The sequence below is a fragment of the Mixophyes fleayi genome, chromosome 3 (assembly GCF_038048845.1).
Source record: "Mixophyes fleayi isolate aMixFle1 chromosome 3, aMixFle1.hap1, whole genome shotgun sequence".
Lineage (NCBI taxonomy): Eukaryota > Metazoa > Chordata > Amphibia > Anura > Limnodynastidae > Mixophyes > Mixophyes fleayi.
Genome location: NC_134404.1, coordinates 197,839,270 through 197,866,456, shown reverse-complemented (window position 1 = coordinate 197,866,456; position 27,187 = coordinate 197,839,270). Strand labels below are relative to the sequence as shown.

General features: G+C 39.6%; 1 long non-coding RNA gene across 1 annotated transcript; it reads right to left on the bottom strand.

The window, feature by feature from the left end:
- Positions 1 to 770: 770 nt before the first annotated feature.
- Positions 771 to 6,648, bottom strand: LOC142142849 (uncharacterized). Its single transcript, XR_012689354.1, has 3 exons — positions 6,536 to 6,648; positions 4,894 to 4,933; positions 771 to 955 (listed from the first exon to the last, which is right to left on the bottom strand). It is a non-coding gene; the product is annotated as an uncharacterized LOC142142849 (long non-coding RNA).
- Positions 6,649 to 27,187: the final 20,539 nt, after the last annotated feature.

The following is a 27,187-nucleotide window of genomic DNA, read 5'->3' as shown; positions in this document are numbered from 1 at the left end:
ACTCTTCTTTCAACATATCCAAGATATCCCTTGGATGTCTCCCAAACAATAACGCAAAAGGACTTAACCCTGTTGAGATACCTCACAGATGGCAAACAACAAATATAGGGTTAGATTGTCCCAATATTTTTTCTCTTGCTCTATGGGTTTTCTCATCATATCTATTAATGTGCAGTTAAAGCAATCCACCAAGCCGTCCATTTGTGGATGGTACACGGAGGTGTGAAGAGCCGTCCTCCCGAACAGCTGACACATGTCCTTCATCAGCTTGGACATGTCCTGGTCAGTGAGAATTTCCTTGGGAATTTTCAAACATGTAAGAATCAACATAAGCTCTTTAGCTATGGACCTTATATTCAAGGGCAGTTCCCCTTATAGAGGCAGGGAAAATGCCTCTGGATATCAGATTGCATAATCAAGCACCACTAATCTGTATCAGTGCACATGAGTCCACAAGATCCACACATATACATTTAAAGGGGACTTGAACTACAGGTATAAGAGGTGTCCTATATATGGGTTTGGGACAGGTTCTCTGACAAATGGGACAAGACCGGCAATATCTTTTCACTGTCATATGCATAGCGGGCCAGTAAAACCTGAGCAGAACTCATTCCCGTGTTATATATTATGGCACGGGCACCCTCTTGATCATACACATTGACAACATCTTGCTTAAAATGAACAGTTTTATTGTTCACCACAATAAACACCATATGCATTGTAAGGAAGACACCAGGCAACCTAATTCTGGCTAGTCCAAGTTTCCCTCTCTGGTCACCGGCCACTAGATGGCATTGGTTCAAATGCACAAGTGTACAATACAGTCTTTTAAAGTTGAGACTCCTCCCACAGCCTTGACTTGATGGACAGGTGACACTCCTCCCTTTGCCTTCACAAAGTAGTTTCCCACAGGTGTTCTGTAATTACCTCTCTGCAGACACACTCCGTCATCCTGCTGCAAATGTGGAAGACAATTTCAAAGCATGTAAGTTAAATCACACTTTATACTTTTACTTTGTCACATATGTCTCAGACCTGTATATCTCTGAACCCAGGTGTACTGCTATACATGTCTGTAACTCGGTCTGCAGCATTTTACCTGCAGATTGTCAGCTGGATAGCTGATTCCTCTCTTAGAGGTCTGTGGAAAACCCTTCCCTTTGTCACATATCCCTCCCCCTAGCATCATCAAGTAGGATGGCACAAACTTCGTGGGGAGCACATCGCTGTGAAAGAAAGCCCCTGCAATGTTTTTGACCATCTGACTTTTTAAGGCTCAAGAAAGGTTCTATTGCCTTTTAAAATGTCCTCACTATCACGCCTACCAGTGCAATAATGGGGACCTTATTTTACGCCACCCGAGAGCCCCGTTCTGTAACAGTCTGTCCTCCCTCTCTCTCTGCTCATAGCCCTTAATTTTTGTAAAAGGATAGTGCTCGAACCACCGTGACTCAGTGTTTACTGCCTGGCCGCATCCCGGCCATCACCATGACGACTGAGACATCACTTCCCCTTCCATCCCAGCCGTCAATAAGGCAATGGCTGGAATGCTTTGCAGTTACCGCAGCATCCCTGTATTAGGTAGCAACCGGGCTGGTGCGCAAATTAGACTAATTAATTAGTCACTTTGGTGGCTTAAATACAGTGTCAGTGCCCCTGTTCTCTGATTGACCAGATCTGGCATTTAAGGCAGAGTTATAGCGTTCATGCTGTGGATTGTGGACCTGCTCTGTAGTTACTCTGCTGATCTTCTGTTTGATCTCTGTTGAGACTCCTGGCTTGTTTCTAGACTCTGCTTGAACTCCTGTGCCCCTTGAGCCTGTTTCTGGATTACCCTTGTTTGCTACTTGCTCTGATCTTTTGCCTGTCCCTCTGCTACCCTGCTTGCATCTGACCCACAACCTCTGGACTGTCCCTGGTTACCGCCTCCAGTATTCCGGCTTATAGCTAACTGGCACTACGGTTTGTTCTGATAAGCTTCTACTACTATAAAGCTAAGTCCTGGGGGCATCCAAGAACCTCCAAACAAACCAGTTCTACGGGAAATGAGGCTGCTACAGGTGAAGATCTCTAAAAACCAAAAAGAAACACTGATATGGCGCCAATGCAGTATAATTACTTTGAGTAATGTGATACTAAACTAAGCATAAAATCATGATACCAAATGTGAATAATAATGTAAGACAGAGGATAAGCTGCTGCAAGAACCAAGGTGGCTGCACCCACCCGCAAACAAACAGTAAAACCAAATACGTAAACAACGCTACAGACCTGTCTGTCTTAAAAAATATGTATCTCTAAATAAATAAAATGTGGGTCACAAATCGTCAAATGTACAGATTTTTTACAATGCAATCAAAAACACATATACAAATTACAAAGCCGGCAATACTAGCCTGTAATTGGAACATAACTTCATCAGAGGGAATATTCCCTCTGATGAAGTTATGTTCCATAATGCAATGCGTTAGGGGTGCAGAGCCAACTATCTAGTTGTTCTCTTTCAATCATCCACCTATTTTTTGCAAAATCATCATTTTTTTATCAATTACAGGCTACTATTGCCAGCTTTCGACTCCGCTTACCATTGGAGCTGTTATATTATATTTTGATCCACTCGGACTCGAAGGGAGAGTGTCCTAGTTTGATTCCCTCCTACCCCTTCCTTTCAGCTGGAGTTTAACCATAATACTATCATGAGTTGTGTGCGGTGTCGGTTACACACACAGCTGTGAACCACTGTGATTCCACTGGTAAGTATGTTCCCTGGAATGTGGTATTCATCTTCCTTACAGCTTGCATGGGACCTTCTTCCTGGCCAAGAGTTTGTCCCCATACTGGAATATCACTGCTGATAAGGAGTACAGACAAGTTTCAATACTATTGTGTTGTTCATTATGCAGTGTGACTGATGTATATGGGTATTTGAATGCTTAATTTTATGTTTTAGTAATTATTAAAGTAAACTGTGATTCTTTACTGACAGTGTAATTCTAGTTGATTATATATGTCTAAGGAAAAAATATATATGGTATGTATATTTATGTAGGCAACCACAAGTTTGATGTATTAAAAAGAACATATTACACTATATTGCCTTCTATCTTAGGAAGTTTTTAGCTTGTAATCTGGATCTAGCCCATTAATACCTCAAAGTAGAAAAGTAGCTCTTACATTCTTTTGAAACCTGTGCATCAGATAATCTTCTTTTAATTACATATTTGGTATGCAGCAACTTGCTATACTGTGTGTGTTTTACCATTGATACTATGTATATACTACACTATGTATTGCGCTTCTGTTTTGTGTTTTATAGCACGGAACGGTAAAAACAAAACTTCTACATACCCAATAAGAGTAAAAAAATAATAATGAAAATTGCTACTAATCACTCACTGATAACACATATAGGAAATGCCCTATGAAAAAGAATTTGACAAATATAAAAAGTTATGGACTTGAAAACACTAAAAAAATCCCTATTTTTTAGTGATTCACAGGTCTGCTAATCACCAAATCTATTGAAGGCAAAGCAACCTATAAATCATCAGTTTTCTAAACCTCACAAAATACATCAGACTTGACATAGTTACTACAATCACCAATTTTTGCCACTCAAGTGGTCCAAGAACAATAGACCAGGGACACAATTTTAAAATAAACTTAAATTGAACAAAAGAGTCCCCAAATCCTCTTTTAAGATACTATACTATACACATACTCAGTATCCAGTACTCAAAATTCCTGTTTTCACCATGTCTAACCCTCTAGTCATTCTCTACACACTATTTTAAGAGCACAGCCTGCAAACCACCTTCATCCCCACTTGCTGTCTGTTCTAAAATGGCAGATGAGAGCAGAGCGGAGGGCTATATTTGTAGAAGATATCGATCCAAAGCTATGGAATCTTTCTCCCGGAAATGACATCGTGCCTCGTTTTCAGATGTGATTTTGGAGCGAAGAATCGAGTTGTGTTTTGTTTGTACTCTAATCTAAAAATCTCAGATCTGTCGGATTTTTCAGAATCTGAACCGCTCATCTCTATTTACTACTTTATGAAATATAAAATAAAATCTTTGTTCTTGATCTGTTATTGTCCATTTGGAAATAATCTTCTTTTCTTCTTGCCTGTGTCTTCATCTGTCATAGTTGAATAGAAAAAAAATCTAGAAAATAACTACACAACCATTCTCTAGCGTTGCCTACTACTATAGCGGACTGACCTTTACTGCCAGCAAATCACAAGCAATTTCCCAACTTGGCTGTTTTGATAGGCTGGTGATGATGGTAAGTACAAAAAAACTCCCTGTTATGATCCTTCATCAAAAATAATTTATTCTCTTGAATTGTAGTAAAAACAATCATTAATGGGCCCATTTATTTCAATGGGTTTTTACAAGTAGTGCATATGTAAAACCCTTTATTTTCATGTCTCCATTTATTTTGTCTGCCTTGTCTGTTTTTGTTTTACGTATGTCCTGTTTGATGTATGTCCTTGTCTTCTCTACTGTATGGCGCTGCGGAGCACTGTGGCACCTTACAAATCTGCGATAATAATAAAATTAGGTAAAGCTCTGATATATGTAACACATTGTTGGCAAATCACACTTTTTAAATTGACTAATAAGCCCATGTCAGCATCTCAATATGACAGTCCTGCCAAATTTGGTAAATTTGAGAGATATGTTTCCACTCACACACATACACTTTATAATGCACATGACAAAACCTTCTGTTACAAACACAGCAATGTTTGCTCAAACAACATTTTGGAGTCTATTTAGTATCAAGTGGCGAAAGGACTAGTTTTCTATTGTCGCTTATTACAGTGATAAAAGCTCCTGTCATCACAATTTAGTAAGAAAATGTTGGAGGGTAGATGAGTGATACTCAACTCCCCGGCGATACTGGCTAGCAGTCCTGAATGTCACTGCAAAAAATGTAAAATAATTAAATATAAATAATATACAAAAATAAATATAATGAAATATATTGGCACATATCAGAACAGAACATATTTAAATAAATAAGACATTTTTTTCTATTAATATCCCCTGCTACTGCCATCCTCAGATGGCGAAAGAAATAGTAGGACAGTATTGGTACTTGTACCGCTGTTGTACATGGCAAATAGGTTTCTCAGGATGAGAGCTGTGCAGGATAAATCCTAAGGCAGCAGCTGGAAGAGTAAATCAGTGAGGAGGTTAGACAGCGATCATTGGTAGAGCGGAGTGGGCAAGGGGAAGTATGTGTGGAAATGAGTTTGGATATGTAAGGAAAGAGGAGTGGTTGAGGGCTTTGTTTGTGAGAGTAAGGAGTTTGAATTGGATTCTGAAGTTGATAGGAAGCCAGTGTAGCTACTGGCACAGAAAGGTTGGAGAGGTAGACCAGCAAGAGAGGAAAATGAATCAGGCATCAACGTTGAGGACAGATTGAAGTGGGGAAAGACTGGAGAAAGGAATGCCAGACAGCATAATGTTACAGTAATCAATGCAAGAGATAATGAGTGAGTGAATGAGAGTTTAAGCTGCATCCAGGGTGAGAATGAGCCTGATGCTGGAGATATTATGTATATGGAAGCTGCAGGATTGAAAGAGGGACTGAATGTGTGGGGACAGTCAGGGGCGGACCTAGACTTTATGTTTAGGGGGGGCGATTTTTCATAATCACGCCCCTCCTTTACTCTGATTGGCTGGCCTGCGTTAAACCCCGCCTTTCGCCCGCTATTGGCCCCACCCCCTCCTGTTTTGAGTGCCAACTGGGGCCACTCTGATTGGCCGGCCCACATTTAGCCCCGCCCCCCGCTCGCGCTTAGCCCCGCCCCTCCCGTTTTGCTCGGCGGCTGGGACCTAGCTTTTTGCTGTTAGGGGGGGCGAATGCCCCGATCGCCCCCCCCTGGATCCGCCACTGGGGACAGTAAATCTGGGTGACAGCAAATCTGTGTGACAGCAAGGCTAGTTACACACTACTGGGTTTTCAGCCGACTATCGGGCCAGTCACACAATAAACGAGGGTTTGGCCCGATATCGCATTAGTGTGTACACTGCAGCGAAGAACAATTATCATCCCAAAACTCATCATATAATTTCCTTTTATTTTTAAAGTGAACTAAAATTCTCGTTCAACGATGAAACAATGGCGCTCCAACTCTACAGTGTGTGTGCACTCATGACCGACAGTGTCCATAGATCTCTATGGAGCGTCACTATCTTTTCAGCCAATGGCTATAACAGATGAAGAGCACAGATCTAAATGTAAATTGTGTGAAATGTGTTTACTGGGTACACATGAATTGGCTTGCTGATCAGAACTTTTTTTTTTTATGGTTGGTAAAATTGTGAAGGGTATTGCATCACCACCCTCTGGTATAAGCACACTGCAAATGTGTAAAACTATAAGCATATCTAACCATCTTGAAACTGTCCCATTCATCAAACCACAGATCTATGTGCTGATGATTTGGATGTATCCTTATCTACAAAATATCGTCTCTACTGTAACACTTTTCCATAAATCTTATTCAGAAACATACAGATTCTTATCTTCCTTATCACCAGTTATTCTGTCTGCTTGGATAAGGAGAAATAAGGTAATCCTTCTTTGAATGGCAGTAGATGACATCTTCTAGAAGGTAGTGATAAATTGCTGCCATTGTACCATTGTAACAGTACCGGAATTTTCAGGAAATAAGCTGAAATAAAAATGTATAGCTGTGAGTAGGATCTGTGTGGTCATACAAATACAATAGAAAAGTGTCAGGTCATGGTATACTATATCATCACAGAGGCCTATTAATCAAGAAAGCCACAATCATGGTGATAAGGCAGATTTTTTTATTGCTGTGATAAGGCTGATGTTTTTATAGCCAAAAATCAGTTATCAATGGGCTTTAACAAATAAAGGGGGACAGTGTAATTGTGAGCTGGCTTGCTCAGGGGAACTGAAAGATCAGAAAATGTCACTAAAATGGAAACATATAACATTTAATTAAAACATTTTAAAAACATGACCATTCTACATTAAAAAATAAAAATATTTTTTTTCATCTCCAGCCTTATCGCCGCACATTAATAAAATGGCTTTTAATCTGCCCATCAGGCCCAGTAAAACAATATAACACTTGCAGAGCACATCATATCGTACTGCCTACGATTTAAAGTGACTGAACTCTAGTACAGAGGTGTATTTAATTTTTTTCCAGCATTGAAAACACTAATTCACAGGAACCATGTTTATTTGTTTACTTGCTTTTTGAACAAAATATACTAATAACACTATTATGAATTTAAACAAAGTACACTTAGAAAACTGACTTAAGTTTAAACACAATACACTTTAAACACTGACATGAACACAGGTTAGTATATGATGTGGAGGCATATGTTGTTCTTTGTGTGGGTCACAAGCATGCATTATCTGTGCACTGCTGGGTATAATAATCTGCAATAATGTGCTGGTGATTGCTGCTTTAGGTTAAGCTGGGTACACACTACAGAAATTTTGACCAACTTTTTATGCCGAGCGATTTCACATGCGATCGATGGTCCGATCTCTCGGTCCATGGACTGCATACACACTAGCCTTGTTTAGGACGAGAAAGGGAAGAGCTGACGTCCCTTTAGCGACTTTTTACAGCCATGTTGTCGTGAGCAATGATTTCAATTTCGTACACACTGCAGCGATATTTGCGGGGAAATGTACGAGAAACCGGAGACATTAGCATAAAGGGGCGGACTCTGCACTATAGTTAACTCCCAAAACAGCTTAAAAACAGAAGGCTACACTGACCCTTCATTCATTCCCATTTGTTAACGTACAATGGCTACAAAACAAGAACAAGCAGCTGCACTTCTCATGCTTACTGTGGCAAGAAGACTGCTGGTACGGAACCGAAGAGAAAGAAGGAGAAAGAATAGATCTTGTTGGAGCAAAGAGTGGTTAAAGAGGAGAGACACGTTCTGCCATATGCCCCTGCTACAGGAGATACGGGACAACAACCCCGATGATTTCAAGAATTTTCTGCGTATGAATGATTCCACTTTTCAGGAACTGCTCCAACTTGTAACCCCTCTCATCCAGCGGGAGAACACCCATTTAAGGAGACCCATACCGCCAGAGCAAAGACTGGTGGCAACCCTACGTTTTTTGGCAACAGGGAGAACACTGGCAGATCTGAAATACAGCACAGCTATTTCACCTCAAGCTCTTGGCATGATTATACCTGACACCTGTGATGCTATAATTGAAGTTCTCAGTGACCAGTATATGAAGGTTTGTGAAAAGCAACAGTATTTATTGTAAAAATATCGTTTTACATATTAACACGTTAAAACACAAGTCTGTGATGAGCGGATTCGCACCACGTGGCACTGGGATTGACATCAAAAATTTACATACACACACCCCCCAGGTCGAGGAAGTATCGGAGGATTGGCGTGGATCGGTCTGAAGTTTATACACACTACACAGCGGAAACGAGATTGGAACGAAAATATTAAACGGTACGACCAACCGAATGAGGCGAGAATCGTCCATTTGGGCAGACTTTCGACCATCGTGTAACTGTACTCACTGACCAGACTTTTGAACGAGCGGTCGTATGTCGGCTGTTTGAGCCGATTATTGGATGAAAACAGTGTAGTGTGTACCCAGCTTGGTATGTTGAAAGATTTGTATGCTGTATAATGCATAGTTGGGTATTAAAGAAAAAAAGACACTCGCAATTATATGTAGTCACAGTCATAAATTTTGCTGCTCACAAGATTTTCCTTATATAATTGCTGGATTCAAATGTTTTGCCCTAAACACACTTTGTCAAAAAATACCTCCCAACATTTTTGAGTGTTCAAGTTGGGACATGGCCATGCCTCCTTCAGAAGGGAGTAGTGGCCGCACCATGTTAGGGGTGTGCTCACATCACAGTGGGCTTGGCTACCTCAGGGGGGTGTGCCTAGCATTTCTGTAAGTGCTAGACCACCTCCAACAGCACCCTCCTCTTCTCCCAAAAACACCCTTGAATTGCTGCAGGCACTGGAGGCATGCCTCCCAACTTCCTGCGGCTGGGACAAATATCCAGACAGTGGGACTGTCTTATTAAAATCAAAACAGTTGGGAGGTATGGCCCAACACAGTTCTTTACACTTTAACTATTTCAATAGCCATTTCACATTGGGCAATGACTGGATCACTTCCTTTTGTTGAAGTATTATAATACAAATAAAATTATTATGCATTTTTGTGTTGAAATTATTTTGTTGTTGGTGTGAATTGGTGTTGGGTTGCAGTCTAGATTTTTAGAACAACTTGTATAATTTATGGCCTGCTCCACCTGAACATTTGCTGTTGCTATCAAACCTTTACCTTTATTTGTATGCCAGTATACATATTGTCTTCTTATTGTCTTCTTACAGTGCTCACTGTTAGAGAACCTATGACAGAATTACAGTTCAGGTCAGCAAAGGAATATCCCTGATGTCTAATATTAAAATATAATTAATTAGAGATATGTGATGACCAGGGCTGCCAAGAGGAATTCAGGGCCCCCGGTAAAACAACTTCATGGGGCCCCCCTTACAGTTGAAAAATTTGCGCTTCTGCTATGCGGCGGCACAAATTTTTTACGTTTGTTGAGGTCATACTCTTTGGGGCGTGGCTATGCATCATTGGGGCATAGCTAGCAGGTGAATGCTGGGCCACCCTCCTATACAAAAAACCCCTGCATTTTTTGTGTACACCATTGACACAAGGGTGCAGTGCCCGCTTGCTGAAGCGTGACATATATTCCAGCACGCCTGACTTTCAGGACATCTAGCACCATAGTGTAGTATAGAAAGAATGCAGTGTGTACTTAAACAGTTCACAGTCTTGGCCTGCCCCTTACATTGGGCAGAACACTCACCAAAAATCCAAAAATCGGAATTGTCCCACTAGAATCATAACATGTCACGGACTGTCCTACCTGTTCTTCTCACTTTCACCACCTGTGTCTGCTGCTTTCTTTAGTTGCAGCTTGTCTGGGTCCTGGAATGTTGGGGGCCCCATTTGGAAAAAAAAATGGGCACATTTAATAAAGAGACCTCCTTCTCCCCAAACTCAAGCCCGCATTCAATAGCCCCCAAACCATCCCATCTTAAAATTAATAGTCCCCACTATTAAATTGCCTCACCATCACTCCACAAATAAAATAGCACCAATTAATTAGCCACCACCTACCTCACACAAACTACATTGCCACAAACCCCCCCTGTGCCATCACATACACATTCCTGTGCCCCTTCATCATAACTACACTGTGCCCCCTTATGATCACACTGCGCTCTCCATGCTGTTTTTCCCCCCTTCTTCATCACACTGTGCCTCTGCCCTCTTCTACATCACTCTGTGCCTCTCCCCCCCTTTCTATATTACTCTGTGCCTCTCTTCCCCCCTTTCTGTATCACTCTGTGCCTCTCTTTCCCCCCCTTTCTGTATTAACGTAGTCTGAGCCTCTCTCACACCTTTCTGTATCACACTGTCCCTTTCTGCTTTGCTCCCCTTGCCTCTCCGCTCCTTTACTTACCTTCTATTAGCTTGTTTCATCTCTTCTCTTCTTTCTTCTCTCTTCTGTCTTCTTTCTTCGTCCTCTCTGCGCCGCTGCTAAATGTCGGGCGTGACTTGATGATGTCAGGCCCAACATCTAGTGTGAATGGAGCAGAGAGGAGGGACGCCGGTGCCGCGATCAGGTGAGTTGTTTGTATTTTTACTTTTTCCTACACTATCTAGTTATCCCCACCAACGAGAAAAAAATAATAAAAAGAAGATAGATAAAAAAAAATGGGGAATAAAAAAATAATAATAATAAAAAAAATAATAATCCGGCAGTGGGGGCCCAGGTCTGGCATGTCCGAGCCCGGGTAAATAGTACCTGCCCCCCCCCCTCTCGGCAGCCCTGGTGCTGACCCTCGTGTTTCGGTTTCAAAACCGATGTCAGTTCTAACCCAACTTCATGTTTTGGCTTTGCTACCAGTTTTATATTTACAAACATGAAAGGTTTTGTTTTTGGATCCGGATCAAATTGAAAATTGTAAAAAATAGGTAAAATAATGTCATTTTGAGCTGTTTTTATACCATTAACATTCATTTACAATCATTTCCGGTCTATTTTTGAATGATCCCTTCACAACTATCCAAATTTTAACAAATAATGGCCAAAGTCTGCAGCAATCTGGCTGGCTAAAATTAGTGCAGAGCAGTGGCACAAATATATGGCAGTTTAATAAAAGATTTAATCCCTAGACTAGGGGACACAATAGATGATCTGGCAGCATTGCGAAAAAGCACTTTAGAGATCATAGGTACCTTCATTAAAAGGGGATTACTGTAATGATACATTTCTACTCTCTGATCTGCTTCATAATCAAGAAAGAATGTAACAGAGCATCCATCCATCATTAGCAATTATGCTCCAGAAACAGGCAGTGTTCATTGGATGAACAGTGGTAGTATTAATACAGTTAATTAATAAAACTAAATAGATAATGGTGGCCTGCACCTTCATCATTAATCAATAGGTTTCTAAATATAATATAATATATATTATTGCAATCATCTTATGTTATCCCATATTACATAATATAGTGTAAAGAATATCATGTGCTTCAACCAATATGCATATTGAAAAGATAGATATATTTTCAAAAGAGTAATTTTTTTTCTCGTATACTCAGAGAAAAATTATGCATTTGAAAATCTAGTCCAGAATGCATGTAAAAGTATATGTTGCAAGTATTAAGAAATCTATTGACTAATGAGCCTGAAAATTGAGCTGTAGTAAAAAGGGTAGATGTTCCAATTGGGAATCAAGAGGTTACAAGTTAAAACCCAACAGAAAAAGATTGGGTGTAAAAAATTATTTTATGCAATACTGAATGTCTCCCAGATGAATTATATTTTAGGATTAGGCCCTCATTATTATGTATTTATTACATACATGCGCAATATGTAATATGTTTTTTAAGATCAAATACATGATGTATGTTACTGCAGAGATAAATGTATTAAAAAGTACAAATGTGTAATATAATGGAAAAGATAATGTTAATTAATCAGATGAACCTGTGTAAGCTACATAGTGATTGGCGTATAGAGCTTTAAAAGATTGGGGTAACCACTTCTCCCCCACACCTTGAGAAAGATTCACAGAACTGAAATGCATTGGTGGTGAGAATAGGGGATCCGATACCAGGTGGAAACTGCTCCTGAAAGACTTGCGGAACTGTGAGGCAATGTGGCCGGCAGCTGCTGATATCATCTCGCAGTGATTGCGCTCCTTACATGCCTGTTATGGGCTTAATGGAGTAAGAGTCCACCTTCACAGAGATCGGAGAGAAATTTTAAAACTGGATGTTGGAATGATTTTAGATTTTTTTATATATTGGGAAAAATAAAGAATATTTGTTTACTTTTTCAGCAAATCACACAATTGTTGCTTTAGTTGTTTATAAACCCAATCTGTGGAGTGATAAGCGAAATGAAATACAGAAATGTTTGGTTCATCTGTAGAAAGTAAATAACTCCTATAAAGTCAGACCTCTCTAAGAGAGGAAAGAGAAGGAGATTTATATTACACTTGTGGATGAGAACACTTATGAGTTTGACATATAACTGGATATTATCTGCTGTGAAATTTAAATCAGAAGAAAGATTGCAGTTGTTTAGGTTTGCACTATGATCTTTTTTTTGTTTGTTTCTTTATATGTAACAATTGAAGAAAAGAGGAAGTGATACATCGTTATTAAGAAGAAAGGACATTATGTTAATATATACCTGTAGCCTCCCCGCCCTGGTCAAGCCCAGAAAACTAAACAGGATTGGGCTGGTTTACCACTTGGATGGGAGACCGCCTGCGAATAGCAAGCACTGTAGGCTAAAGTATAATTAATGAAATTGTCTTCTTATTGTATAATGTGCCAGTAGCACACATTACACTTTATTTGTTTTTTGGATATTTTGTAATATTGGTTAAACTGGATGTTTACCTAAGGTGTATATTGCTGTAATTGGGGGTAGCACAGGGGAATCTAAAACATTTATTTATTACTCAAAAAGAGCACAATATTAACTGGTGCAAGACAGCATGTTGTGAACACGTTACCAGCTGCTGTGACTTTGGGGGTGTTTGCTATATGAGGTCACACAATTCCAGCCCGCAGTCTCTCTATACCTATTACACAGGTTAAAGACCTACTGAATCGCCCCCAAACAGCGCTCGCACCCCAGACACTTCAAGTTTGCCACCACCTATTGAATATGGGCAATTGGAACCCAATATACTGTCCCACACTGGCACTTCTAGCTATCCACAGACTAGCAAAACCCGCACCAGCAAGCACAGGGTTAACTCTCCATACCTCCAGACTATTGCACTAATGTAAATGCAAGCACACACAGCTTATTAATCAAATGTATCAACAAATCACACACTGGGTTAACTAGGTTGAGCTATTTCTTCTTAACAGGCTAATGGATTCGTTAGAGTATCAAGGACACAACATATAAAATTATAGATTTGATACACAAAAGTACAGAGCATTCAGATATAAAGAAAAATAATTAATAAACAACTGATATAAAACATACACAAGCAAACAGTTTAAAATAAAATGGGTTACATTCAGATTAGCACTTACGTGAATTGCATTCTGGCCAGGGGAAATTGGCATGGAAGATGGACAGCTTATCAATGTGAATTGATTTCCCAGAAAGTCTGATAATTTGCTATACCTGGTCTCAGCCTTTTAAAGACACTTCCACACCCCTTTCGACCTCCAGGGGGTTGTGGCCTGTGACACTTTTTTCAATCACCATTTGCATGTTGCCTGATTTACTAACCATTTCTACTATGTGATCTTGTCTCTGGAGCGTCACACAGAGCCAATTTTATCATTAATAAATCCCCTATGACTTTGTCCATCTTTTGACAGCAAACATGAGGAAATTTTGACAATGTGACATAACTTTTCCAAAGATATATGATTTTAGCTGTTTCCGGATACCACCTTTACTTGTCATTCACAACTCTGGTGTGATTTCTTCTCCACAATATGGAGTGCCACCCGGATTCCCCAAAATATGAACTATGAACACATAGTTCATAGACCTGTCCTTAACCATATCCCTAGCCCTAACACTATGATAATACTGTCAACATTTGAATAGTCTACCTAATAATACTGTCCACCAAGTGAATTGGTGACCTAATAATACTGTTGACACCCGAATGCCGAAATGTAAAATAGTGCAAGATGGAATTATGCTTGGGCCCACACTCCCACCCATATGTTAAAAAGGACATGCACATAGCTTAAAAAAAACAGCACTTCATCTACAGGGGGGTGCCACTTGTGTGGCTGATTTGCTTGATTTGTTTGTGCCTCAACAAAAGAGAACATTTTGGTTGTTGATTGATGAACTGGACAGAATAGATAGCAGTTTAATTATTTTTTATTTACAAATTATTAATGGTCATTTGGCTAACAGTGATCATCTTACTCTATGTTGATGACCATGTCATCACCCTCATCATCATCCACATCACTGATGTTATGATCATCATCATCACACAATATTAATTCATCCACACTGGAATCTATACATTCTGTTGGTAATTGGTGGCAAGAATGGTAGCCTTCAAAGAAATTGCAGTTCATGTAGATGAACACCACTTTTTCAGCATTTTTGGGAAGTAGTTTTCTCGATGATCACTCAAAACGTTCCCACCTGCACTAAACACTCTTTTCGAGTATACACTGGTGGGTAGGCAGCTTCAGTTCACCATTGCTAGTTTGTGCAAGGGCTCCAAATTTCCCTTTATCCCTCCAAGAATTCAAAGGGACTGTCTGAGATGATATGTTCTACTTTATCATAAAAGTAATCCTTCACCATTCTACTAAAACTAGATGTATCAGATTGAGACACGCTAGAGGTGTCAGCAGTACAATTGCCCAATTCCTGTCCGGATGTCATAAACTTTTCCAGTGGTGTGCTGCTATGTTGTTGACTCTTAATCAGTGTGACTATCAGAAAAGGAAAGGCAGTAGCATTTGGAGAAGCTGAAGCAGGGAATGTGTCACATGGAGCTGTTTACATCTGTCAAGATTTGGGTCATTCTAAAAGAAAGACATGGCATATGACAAACCAAGGATCAAGCATGGTTGCCAACATGTAGTAATACAATGTTCAGATGCTGCAAACCCTTGGGTACTATTGAAGTGAATAAAGAACTAGATAAACAAGGTCAACATACTTTGCAGAACTGCTAACTTTCATCTCATTCTTCAGCTTTTCCAGTAGTTTGATTAGGGGCATGACTTGACTCAGGCTGGCAGTGTCTGAGCTCATTTCATTTGTTACCATTTAATAGAGTTTCAGAAGTTTGCATAAAACACTAAGAATTCGCCAATTTGCTGGTGTAGGATAACATGTCCCCCCTCTCCCTATCTCGTGGTTTGTCGTGTAGGTCTTGATGGCTTGTTGCTGTTCCTCTAGTCGATGAAGCATATAAAGTGTGGAATTCCACCTTGTTTCTATCTTTTGCTTCAGTTGGTGGCATGCACTTTATTTGCAACCACTGTAATGTTCTACATGCGGTCACGGAATGCCTAAAATGGCCAGAAATTTTTGTCCCACTCCTGCACTGGCCTCTCATTTGTCAGGATCTGCCTGCAAGCCCCTTGCAGTGGATAATGCTTTGCCTGGCAGCTCCTGCCTCCTGGACTATTAGACTTTATTAGCGTGTATGTGCAGCAGTACCTCTGATCACCAGAGGTGCTGCTATTGTGCCTTTCATGTTTGCATTAGGGGTTAACCCGTTCTCCAATTATCCCATGCACCTGGGTGTGTTCTCATTTCCCTTATATATACCTGTCACTCCCAGCACACATGGCTGGTTATTGATGTTACACTCTGTGGTCACTTCCTCCTGTTGAGCTCCTGGGTTTATGCTGCTTGAGCTCTCAACATACATTCTGCTGACCTGTTTCATCTGTGAACCTGGGACTTACCTGTGCATTTCCCTGTACTTGCTGCCTGGACTCTTTCCTCACCTCCCGTTTACCTGCAACTGCTGTATATCTGGTAATTTCTGCCAGCCCATTATTTCATCATCTGTTCATACTCTTCAGCAATAAACATTGTATGTTTTTTCACCTTATTCATGGCTCCTTAGCTGTATTCATACATTGATTTGTGACATCATTTAATAAGAAATTCTGCACGACCAAGATTATTGTGTGTGCAAAGCATGGTACATGTTGAAATTCACCAAATCGTATTGTACACATAATGTTATCAGCAATAGGGATTTATGAAGAGAGTCTTAGTTGGGTTAGCCATTTTGCTATAACATTACAGAGTTTTTCCAAAAGATTCACACCAGTATGTTTCTTTGAGAAATCAGTGATACACAGAGTAGTTTGCCTGTGAATGACCTGGCAGTGACTGCTAGGTCTACTATGCAGAATGGATGAGGAGGATGATGGTGAAGCTACTGGCACTGCTGTTACTGCTGCTGATGGTGATACACCTACCCAGTGGGCTGTCATGGTCACATAGTCTTCATTTTGACCAGGACCACTTGTCCACATATCCATGTTTAAGTGGACTTTTGGTTTAACAGCATAGACACATGACCTCAACGAAACATCTAAAACCTGTTGCATTGATGGCAGAAATTGGGCGCACATCCAAAGCTAACATAACTGTCTTGGCTTTAGTGTTCTGCTGTGCAACAGGATGCTGACTGTCATACTTGTTTCCTTTTGCAAATTCTTGCTTCACAGTCAATTATGTAAAATGCTTACTCGCCTTGATGCCCTTCTGTATAGATTTCTCCCCTTCAGTAGAAGCTGTGGCTTGTAAGGATGTATCTTGGGAATCATCGATTGCATTAAGGGAGCTATTTGGACTTGATAATGGATGCTGGACTAGTACATACTAATAATTAGGAGGATGATGATGATGATGATGATGATGAAGGTGTTGACACCGGTGAGGATTGCAAGTGTCTATCCATTTGGCTGGTAAATGATGTTGGGCTTCTTGCTACTATACACAATTTGCCACGTTTGGAAACACGACTTGAATGAACTCGCTGCAAATTTATTGCCTCTGAGGAAACGGCAAGCTAGTGCCGAGAAACGCGTCAGGCGGAGTTCACTCTATTCATTGGAGACTTGGAGACGTGGTATCTTCTTATTCACACCCTGGGGTTGGATTAAGTTTATTCTACTTGTTGACCACACACCGCTCTCCGCGATTTGCCTGAAACGGATGCCGATACGGCTTAATCTGTAGGCGGAGGACACTGAACCCGACGTATATACATTGCTCTCTACGTTCCACTCCAACAGACGCTGACACGGCTAAAACCGCGGCTAGAGGACATTGAGCCCGACGTGCAGGTTTGATGTTTATGCCTTCGCTCATACAATCCAGTATTGTTGGCTACAACTCTATCTTTACGAGTATCTAGAGCGGGGAATATAGGCTGTTGAATTTGTTCATTAATTAATATCATATGCCCCTTTTTTTCAACATGCTACATTTTTTTACCCACTTCGATTTACCTATTGTCATATGACACTCTGAGGAGATTGACTATATTGAAGTGCATATTCAAATCAGTCTGGAAATCAATCTAACGAGACTGACATTTAAACGGAAGCCCTTTGTGGTTTCCTTGAATTTACATCTTAATTGACGTTTTAACTGGAGGCCACTCAAGCACGTTTTACCAATCGGAACTATCTGTTTATCTTTATTGTTTATTGCATACTGACAATTGGTTAGTAGATGCATTTTTATGAGGTTTAAAACTATGTACATAGCGTCAATTATAACAATAATAACCTTATAGAAGCCAATTCCTATGATGCTGATGTCATCTATCAGTTTCTGAAGGTTCTCTGAACCAGGCTATATGTTTTTGTGTGATACAATTTATAAGCCTCAAGTGTATTGCTCTAATGATATATATATATCTCCATATGACATCTATAATGATATTATGCCAATGACTTAGTCTCATGATTGTTAAGTCTCCTTTGATACTTCATTCATTTAACCAGAATATATTGAAGCAATTGCTTATTATTTTTATCGTTGATACACATGTATTTGTAATAAATTTTATATCGATTTGAGTTTTGCGCTATCTTATCTTATTGTATTAGTTTTTATACCTTTGATGGGTCCAGATCCCGTTTAGATAGCTGCATCTTGATCGATTGATATAGGGTAACCAGCGCCCCATATATGTGTGTTTGTTTTGTTATATCGCTGCAAATGATGTAATAAGGAGGAGGTGCCTACATGTTCAACGTCCCTACTTCTACTTATTTTGGCCTGACAATGTTTACAGATGCCTTGACAAACATTGTCTGGCTTTGGATGCAAATATTTCCAACAGAAGATATGTTTTTTTTTCGTCTTATGCACTGGCATGATAACGCGCTTATCATGAGCATCTACTGGTGGTAACACTGGTGACTACTTTACTTCAAACCATCATCATCATCCTCCTCATTATCTTGTCCATGTACAACACCATCATTTTCAGATCCACAATTATCCCGCCATCCTTTTGCACATTTGCAACTTCCACGGTAGCTTCCTCAATTTCTGTGGGTAAATTATCATCAACACTAATACTACTACTACCCATGCTCACATTTCCAAGGACTTTTCAAGGAAGGCTGCGCTATTATTACAGTGTCTGAATCTGAAACCTCAGAATCACAAGTAGCACTCTTGGATAATCTCCTTAGACTCTCCTCCTTTAACCTGCAGTATTATTCTCAGGCACTGATTCGTCTGTTTTGGAGGTGTCAGTAACAGATGTACACTCTGAGCTACAAGGTGGTGCATGTGAAGCTGACGAAGATGCACGACTGCATTGGGCACTCTGTTTTGGAATTGCCATTCTAGTGCATATACCAGTACCAGCAGTAGCAGGACTCCTACTAGCAAAAAGTGGACATAGTCTTAGCCTTGTCTTGCCACTGCTAATGGTGTATGGAATATTAGCTATTGTCCTTTTTTTGGACAGATCACCACATTCATCAGAAATTTCCCTCTTAATCATCTTCATTACATCAAAAGCTAATGTTTTCTTTGAGATTGAATTTGACAACTAGTGTTTGGATTTTGAGGACACTTTCGTCAACTTTCTTCCCATATTACCTTTTTTACTAGTAGAGGTCGTAACAGTAATACTACTGCCAGTGCTGGTACTGGGCTGCACCTGATCTGTACAATGATCCATGTTTTTTAACAGGAGTAATGCTCCTTGAACAGATTGGAGCTTCTTGTAGATGTCTGCCACCACACCAGGGGAATGCCCAATGAGATATGGAAAGGAAGGAATGTTATCTTACAATTGCAATTATGACACTGCTCCCCAATATACTTCTAACAAACAAGTTTTATATTTTATCGGTGTTGTGCTGCTCTGAGTCAGACAAGAAAACCCTGTTTACTTTTTTGGGGTGTGCATCTGCTGCTGACCCTCGCACACAAACAACCTTCTTTAAATATAGATTTCACTGAATGATACTCCAAAATATAAAAGTATTGAAAAATACAAAAGATTAGAATATAATAGTATATAGCCTTTATTGGGGTGTGCAACTGCTGCTGAATCTCACATGCAAACACTGTTTGCATGTGAGATTTGCACTTGTCACTGCCCCACACAAGATTACTGTAATATATATATATATATATATATATATATATATATATATATATATATATATTGGTACCGTACAGTCAAGAAAATCAATATGGGCTAACGGTGTGCTAACTGGGCCTACTTTTTTGTTGGTCTAGGCTAAGTTGATTTTATCCTACATGAGGTCACATTCTGCATTTTTTCCAAGGTCATGTTTAGTTCCCAGTTGACCACTGTTCAAATCTGAATGCGGCTTCTAATATTTATCCATGTTTAGATGTGAACATAGCAAAGGGTTTGTCAGAGAAATCCATGATTCCTCTGATAGCAGTATTTTAGTAGCAGTTTACAAGCTATTTGTCCACTGTGAGTGCTCCATGTGTAAATACTTTTAAAAGGCAAATTTATTTTTAAGAGCAATAGTAAATACATCAATAAAATATATTTTAATAAATGTCTCCTGCAGACAATAAATCACTACAGACAGACAAGACTGTCTGGCTTCATTATCTTATTACCAGCGCATGAAGTTCCAAAATCATGGGGGTGCCCAGCTTGTGAACACATGCTGTTAATCCACTGAGCATTTTTTGTATAAATACACACTTCCACTCCTGTGCTAAGTACAAAAAAAATTTGTTTAGTTTAGTTCCTTTGTATGTTCATCTTATAAATATACTTTGGGCAGGTATAGGCCACATACTATGTTAGGATGCGTCCAAATTTATTTGCAGGGTTTAAAAAGGGGGAACTTCTCAGACATAGAAGAGACATAGACACATAGAAGTCTGGGCACAACTGGTGGATTTTAGAATCACTGCAATAATTATCAGATTTATAAGGGTGTTTACGGTAAAAGGTGTTTTCATATTAGCATGTGTCTCTTTGGGACATGTTCAATTGTCCGCGGTTTCTGCCGTGGAAAAACTATTACCGGTATTACAGTAGCAGCTCCCTGAGCCGCGAGCTGAAATCCAGCGAGAAAAGTACTGTAATACCGGTATTTACAGGCACTATTACTGTAATGACGGTGCGCAGGGCGTGTTAATTTTGGCTGTAACATCAACAATTGAATATGCCCCTTTATGTTCAAGTTTATTAAAGTAGTCAGCACATAACATCACTTTTGTTTTTGGTCAAATGGAGCTTTAGGTTGTCACTACAGCAGTTCAGCCTATTGTAGTTTCCAGAAATGTCACAATTGAAAAATAAACATCTCTCTCAGTGGTGGAAAAATTTTCATCTCACCGGACACTGATAAATAAGGGCCTAAGAAAAGAAAAGTACTAGGTAATAATTAAACAGTTTGTGAACAACTGTGAAATACATCTTTGTTACTCTCTGACATGAAAGATGTATTTCCTAAAGTGGACACCTTGGAGAAAGAGAAAAAAGCTACCGCTCAGGGGCCCTTGGTTTCATAAATGGTCCACTTATTTCTTTATAGAACCATCAGATCACTTCAGGAGATGATGTGTATGAATGCACTGTGCTGAACCATCAGAGTCACAACAACAAAAGGACCAAAGAGAAGAAACTACTCTGAACAAGAGGGCAATATTTGACAACTTTAATGGTCCACGGGCCAATAGTTGCCCACCACTGCTGTACATGTGGAGTGAGCATTTGTCTGTGAGCAGTTGTGCAGAAAAGAGTACATTTTATAGCATTCATGAATTCCTAGCAGCAGTTAGAGATGGTGTCATTTGCCAGAGCCGTAATGTTTGATTATTCCTAATCTTGATACAATTGAAATGATTTTCTAAATGCTGTATTTTATGTCTTTGTTGTCTAATTTTAAAAAGTCATCTCCATTAGATAAGCATTTTATTTGGGGTTGAATGTCCTAATGCTGTGAATGCATACTGAAAATCAAACTTCAGAAGTGTGGACATATAATAACATTGAATGAACATAAAAAGAGATGCACAACAAAGGCATTTTCTCCCTATCATTATTCTGTCATCATTCCCTATCATTCCAGGCAATTTGATGGATTTGTCTGGCTGTTCTGAAGCATAAGCAAAGGCAGATTTCACAATACATTACCTGTGTAATAGATTGCCCTACTAAGGAGAAAGCCTATTTTAAATGAGGTGCACAGAGCTCCATCTCTAAGATAATACCTACTGGTAACACTGCCATTAAGATTTTGATTGTACAAATGTATAGATGCATTAAGTAGGTTATAGTTGTAGACCATATTTACATATATATTACATACATATTAAATAAAAATAAACAGCAATTTATTGTGTTTAGGTTAAATAAGAATATAATACATTTATTTTAAGAATTTTAACCGACTGGGTACTTTGAATATTTTTCTTTTAAATAGTAATGCAAATGTATTATATTTACATGGAATTGCATGCTTCACTAAATAGTTTGTCTTTTTGCATACATTTATATTTCATTCCATGTAACCCATGGCACCCAAGGTTCTTTGTAAAAAGTATCACCCGGGAATGAAAGAGTAAAAAGCTAAAAAAAAAAAAAAAAAAAAAACACCACCCAGAAAGGTTGCATTGAGAATCTGCTATTCAGTTTATCACTATGCAATGAATGTTCAAACTAATTTAGCTTAACACTATTATTTCCAGAGGACACATCTTTTAGGCAACAGTAGAGACAGGCACAGGAGCCACCTTTTATAGGTACAGTGGGTGCTTGAGCTCTCACAATATTTGCTGACACTAACCAAGTCTTTGCATGGCATCAGAGCACACCCAAACATTTTTAAAAGTTGGCTCCTATGGTAAAAGTAATAATGTAATACCCTGCAAATCACAGGTATGCACTCATTCAGAAAACTACATCTCCCAGAGTGCCTCCAAATTCATTACATATTGCATTGCCAATTTTTGGGTGGCAAAATGCAAAGTAGAGCTCCAGATTGCACACAAGAGCCCCAGACTGATGTAGAAGCATGCAGAGACAATTAGACCTTCAATAAGTTACAAAAAGCCCTTTAAAAAAACTAGCATTTTGACGCCAGAATGTATTAGATGACTCCAGTATATTTTGGGGGAGGAGCCATAAAAGGACAGCTGGAGGCTAGTGGGTGGTTGCTGTGAGTTGTGCTATGTTAATGCTGCCTGGGATCATGGAGGATCGACCCACAAATAGTCATTGAGATCTGTTACTGGACTATTGCTTTAAGGGATGTTTGCATCTAAAGTTCCAGCTTTAAAGGCCAGTCCAGAGAGAAGCATCTTTGCAATAAAGCCCATCAAATGTCAGCAGGACACATATGAAGACAGATAAGTTTATGGTTTATTATGCCTTGCTATGTTCAAGTTATTAAATTAAACAAATGAGACATCAAGCTGTGTTTTTAAAACCTCTGACCAAAACTGTAACATTGCTGTTGAGAGGTTATGGTGCTGTCTGAGGGAAGACTATATTCCAGATATGCTGTCTTTAAAGGGACATAGAGATAAATCATTTGTCACAACAGTTTGTCTATATTCCATCAGAAGTTTGATCCTATTGTGAAACTGCCTACAATGGTTACTGAGGAGAGAATTGCAAGGTGTTTAACTCTACAGTTGCTGGGAGATATCTGATATTTGAGTACTAGGTGGAGATTGTGTGCCTTACACTTGGAATCATGTATTTTGTAGAATTACTGTTTCTTACACTGAGCTCAGGAGTCACGTATGCATCAATTCGATTACTGATTTCATCCTTTACAATTTAATAAGCTTCATGTGTCCAGCTGCACACCTGGGGGTTTGGTCTATAGTATAGGGACCGTAGTCTACAGTGATTTCTTCTAAACTATATAACTTGATCAAGTTGAATTAACCCTTGTTGTATCTCTACTGATTTATGTGTGATGAGTGTATAATTGCACTAACAATTTATGTGATTCATTTGTCTAGATAATCTGCTGCAGCAGCACTTAGTGTAATTGTATAATTAACCCATTAGCAATCAGCTATCCTTAAAAGTATTTATCCAGTGAAACCCATTTCACTATTCGGTGATCTATGTGTTGTAGTGAATTTTGTTTACATACTGCTAACATTGATTTTTATGTTTACTTTGGGGATTTACCCACATGTAATGGAGATTAGGATGGTCTAGATATACCAGTAGCCTCCCAATGTTTTTGTTTTCACCATTCTGAGTTTATCTTCGTGCTGAGGAGTAATAAATATAATCTACTGATTTTACATTAGCTGTTTGGATTTGGTGAGAAGCACATTCTGCTGTATCGAATTGAATAGGATCTGGTGATGAGTCTAACTAGCTCTCCGATGTTCACCAACTGCCGCAAGGCGGGATGGACTTAGATTCCGAGAACCCTTATGTCACGGTCCACTAGTCTGCCCCAAGATGTAGCACTTGCGGAAGGAAATCCCAGGTATGTAGGAGGGGGATAGGAGTAGTAGTCAGACAGCGGAGTGGAATTCTCATAGTTAGAAGCCGGATCTGGTACACAATCAGTAGGCAAAGTGCAGAATCAGCAGGCAGTCTAGAAGTGAGGGTGATCCAGATTTGATACGCAAGCAGGAGATGAAGTGGAAAATCAGAAAGCAGAGCTCAGAGTCAGGCTAAGCCGGGTCTGATACCCAAAGAATCAGCAGCGGATAGTCAACAAGCCGGGTCAGTACACAAAATGTAGGAGACACAGGAATAGTCAGAGAGGCAGCACTGGTACACAGGAGTCAGGCAAGGAAGTATATAGCACAAGGAATCCACAAAATACAATGGAGGCAGGAAGCCTACAAGTTGATCTGGTACTGACCAAGTGTCAGAGTGTGCTATAAATAGTTTCTGCAATTCAAAATCCCCACCCCAGGTTGCGGTCATGTGACCGATGATACCAAAAGCTTGGCTTCCGACAGCAGAGAGCAGCTCTGGAGCGAGAAGATGATAAGTAACGTAACAGCTGCATGTTGAAGGCAGGAGAGCCAGACAGTTCAGTATTTTAATGAGTGTCACATTGCATCACTGGCGGATCCTAGCAGGTGTGTGCTGGTGAGTGCCCCGCCCCTTCTTTTTGATAACTGCACAATACATTTTTGTGCCTGCCGACAGAGAGCCAGCCCATCAGCTCTGATTGTGTTTTAAATACAATCAGAGTAGCTGGGCAGCATATTGTGCCTGGTCTCTGCTGAAAGGAACATGAAAGTATTGTGCGTCAAAAAGGGGGAGTGACATTAAATTCTTCCCCCTAGCAAAACAATCTAGGTCTGCCCCTGCATGACATGAACATATGATGCCACCAGCCCCTCTCTACTAGAAAGCTAGAAGATACATGGAAGACCTGAAGTAGTACTCCTGCAAGGCAGTATTAATAGATTTATGCTAAACTACATTTAAAGTTAGCTGCTATAATAGTTACTGTTAGATCCAGTTTCAAGTAGAAATTGGAATTAGTACTGAAAATAGGAAAAAGTTATAAGTGCCTCCTATAACTCATTTCTGGGGGTAAATGTATAAACTTCCGATTTTTGCAAGTCGCTGCTATTCGGCGAGTTTGCAGTGAAAAATTAAAGCGGCAATGGCTTTAAAGGCAAAACACTGCCTTTAAAGCCATTGCCGCTTTAAATTTTCACTGCAAACTCATCGAATAGCGGCGACTTGCAAAAATCGGAAGTTAATACATTTACCCCCTGGTCTTAACATTGCCTAAGACATTGAGAATACATGTGAGAGAACTAGACTATGCTATTTGGGGTAACTTTCATGTGCAATGCAATAGGGAAACCGTTGATGTTTTTTTATTTATATTACTCTTTTTTTACCCCAATAATATATTATACTCGGTATGAATCTGTTGCGATATTTACCTCAAACTTTTGGCCTATGAGGTATTACTTTTTTTTACATGATTGTCCTACAGCTTTTTTGCACTACAGGTAATATCAAACCTTTCAAAAGAAGTGGGAGGTGTGTTCGGCAAGGCAGTGGAGTCATTAGGAGAGGAGAGGACGTTGGGAAAGCCAAGCAGTTTAGAAGTTCTAGGCATGCGGCACACCTTGCTTTGCAAACACGCTTGCTGCATGATGGGACACCTACCTAGCTCTAATGCCCAAATTTATACTGATGGAAGGAAATGTAATTCACACACCAGCCACTAAAACTTCTTCAGGGCTGCTCCCCACTTATGGATCTCCCTACCTCACCTGACCAGACTCTCCCCAAGTTTTCAAGCAAAGAACCTCTCAAAATCCACTTTTGATTATAGCTTATCCTACACTCATGCTACTCCTGCTGGGTGTTTTAATAGCTAAAGACCCATCTCCACTCTGAGTCCCACTAGCTGCTATTGTCTCAGCATTGCCCTCTGCTGTAGAAGGTAAGCTCCCACAAGGAGGGCCCACTCTCTACTTTCTTGTTTCAGTCTTCACCAATTTTATCTCTTAAATGCTTTTTCAGTTTTAATTATTATTTTTCTTGTATGATTTGTCATTCTGAGTGCCCAAATTCTGCAGAGTTTGTGGCATCTTACAAATGGTGATGATAAGGTGTGCATAGCCATAAAGGCACCTCATATTGCACTTGTATGCTATAATAAGAGTTCATTTTGTGGAACAATATATATAAATTAAAATCAAGGGGTCAAATGCATACATTGTTTCCTGTTTAGTGGGTAAGCACCTCAAAATATATTTTTTTTATGACTGTTTATGAGTACCAATAATTGGGAATCATCCTTTACCATAGATGCAACAGCTTTTGCACTAAACAAGTGTATTTGAGAGCAAGTGTAAGATAGACAGAATATCCCTTACTCCCATGATTAATATACAACCAGACTTGCAATACTGCAAAATTAGGCATATTAGTATTTTCCATGCAAAGGTAACATGAGTGGAATGGTCATGCATCTATGTATGACACATATCTGCACTTTCATAATTCACCATTAGTTTCCTTTTTATCCCTTTTTACTTTTAAAGGTTCCCACTTTTGAGTTTGAAGGACTGATCTGTAGGGGAAAAACTCCTCTCTTGGCTTGCAACAGTATCACTTTGGTCCAGAAATTGGTAAGAACTTCCTCCTTGTATGCAGATATAAATTAGAACATTGTATATGAAAACGTTTTAGAGGTCTACTGCACCCCTATATGGTCTACAGTCATGGCCAAAAGTTTGGAGAATTACACAAATATTATTTTTCACAAAGTCTGCTGCCTCAGTTTTTATGATGCCAATTTGCATATACTCCAGAATGTCATGAAGAGTGATCAGATGAATTGCAATTAATTTCAAAGTCCCTCTTTGCCATGACAATGAACTTTATCCCAAAAACATCATTCCCACTCCAAAGCGCTACGGAATTTGCTGGCGCTATATAAATAAATGTTGATGATGATTTCAGCCCTGCCACAAAAGGACCAGCTGACATCAGGTCAGTGATTCTCTCATTAATACTGGTGAGAGTGTTGATGAGGACAAGTATGTTGATGATCACTCTGTCATGCTGATTAAATTAGAATAACAGACTGAAAGCTTTAAA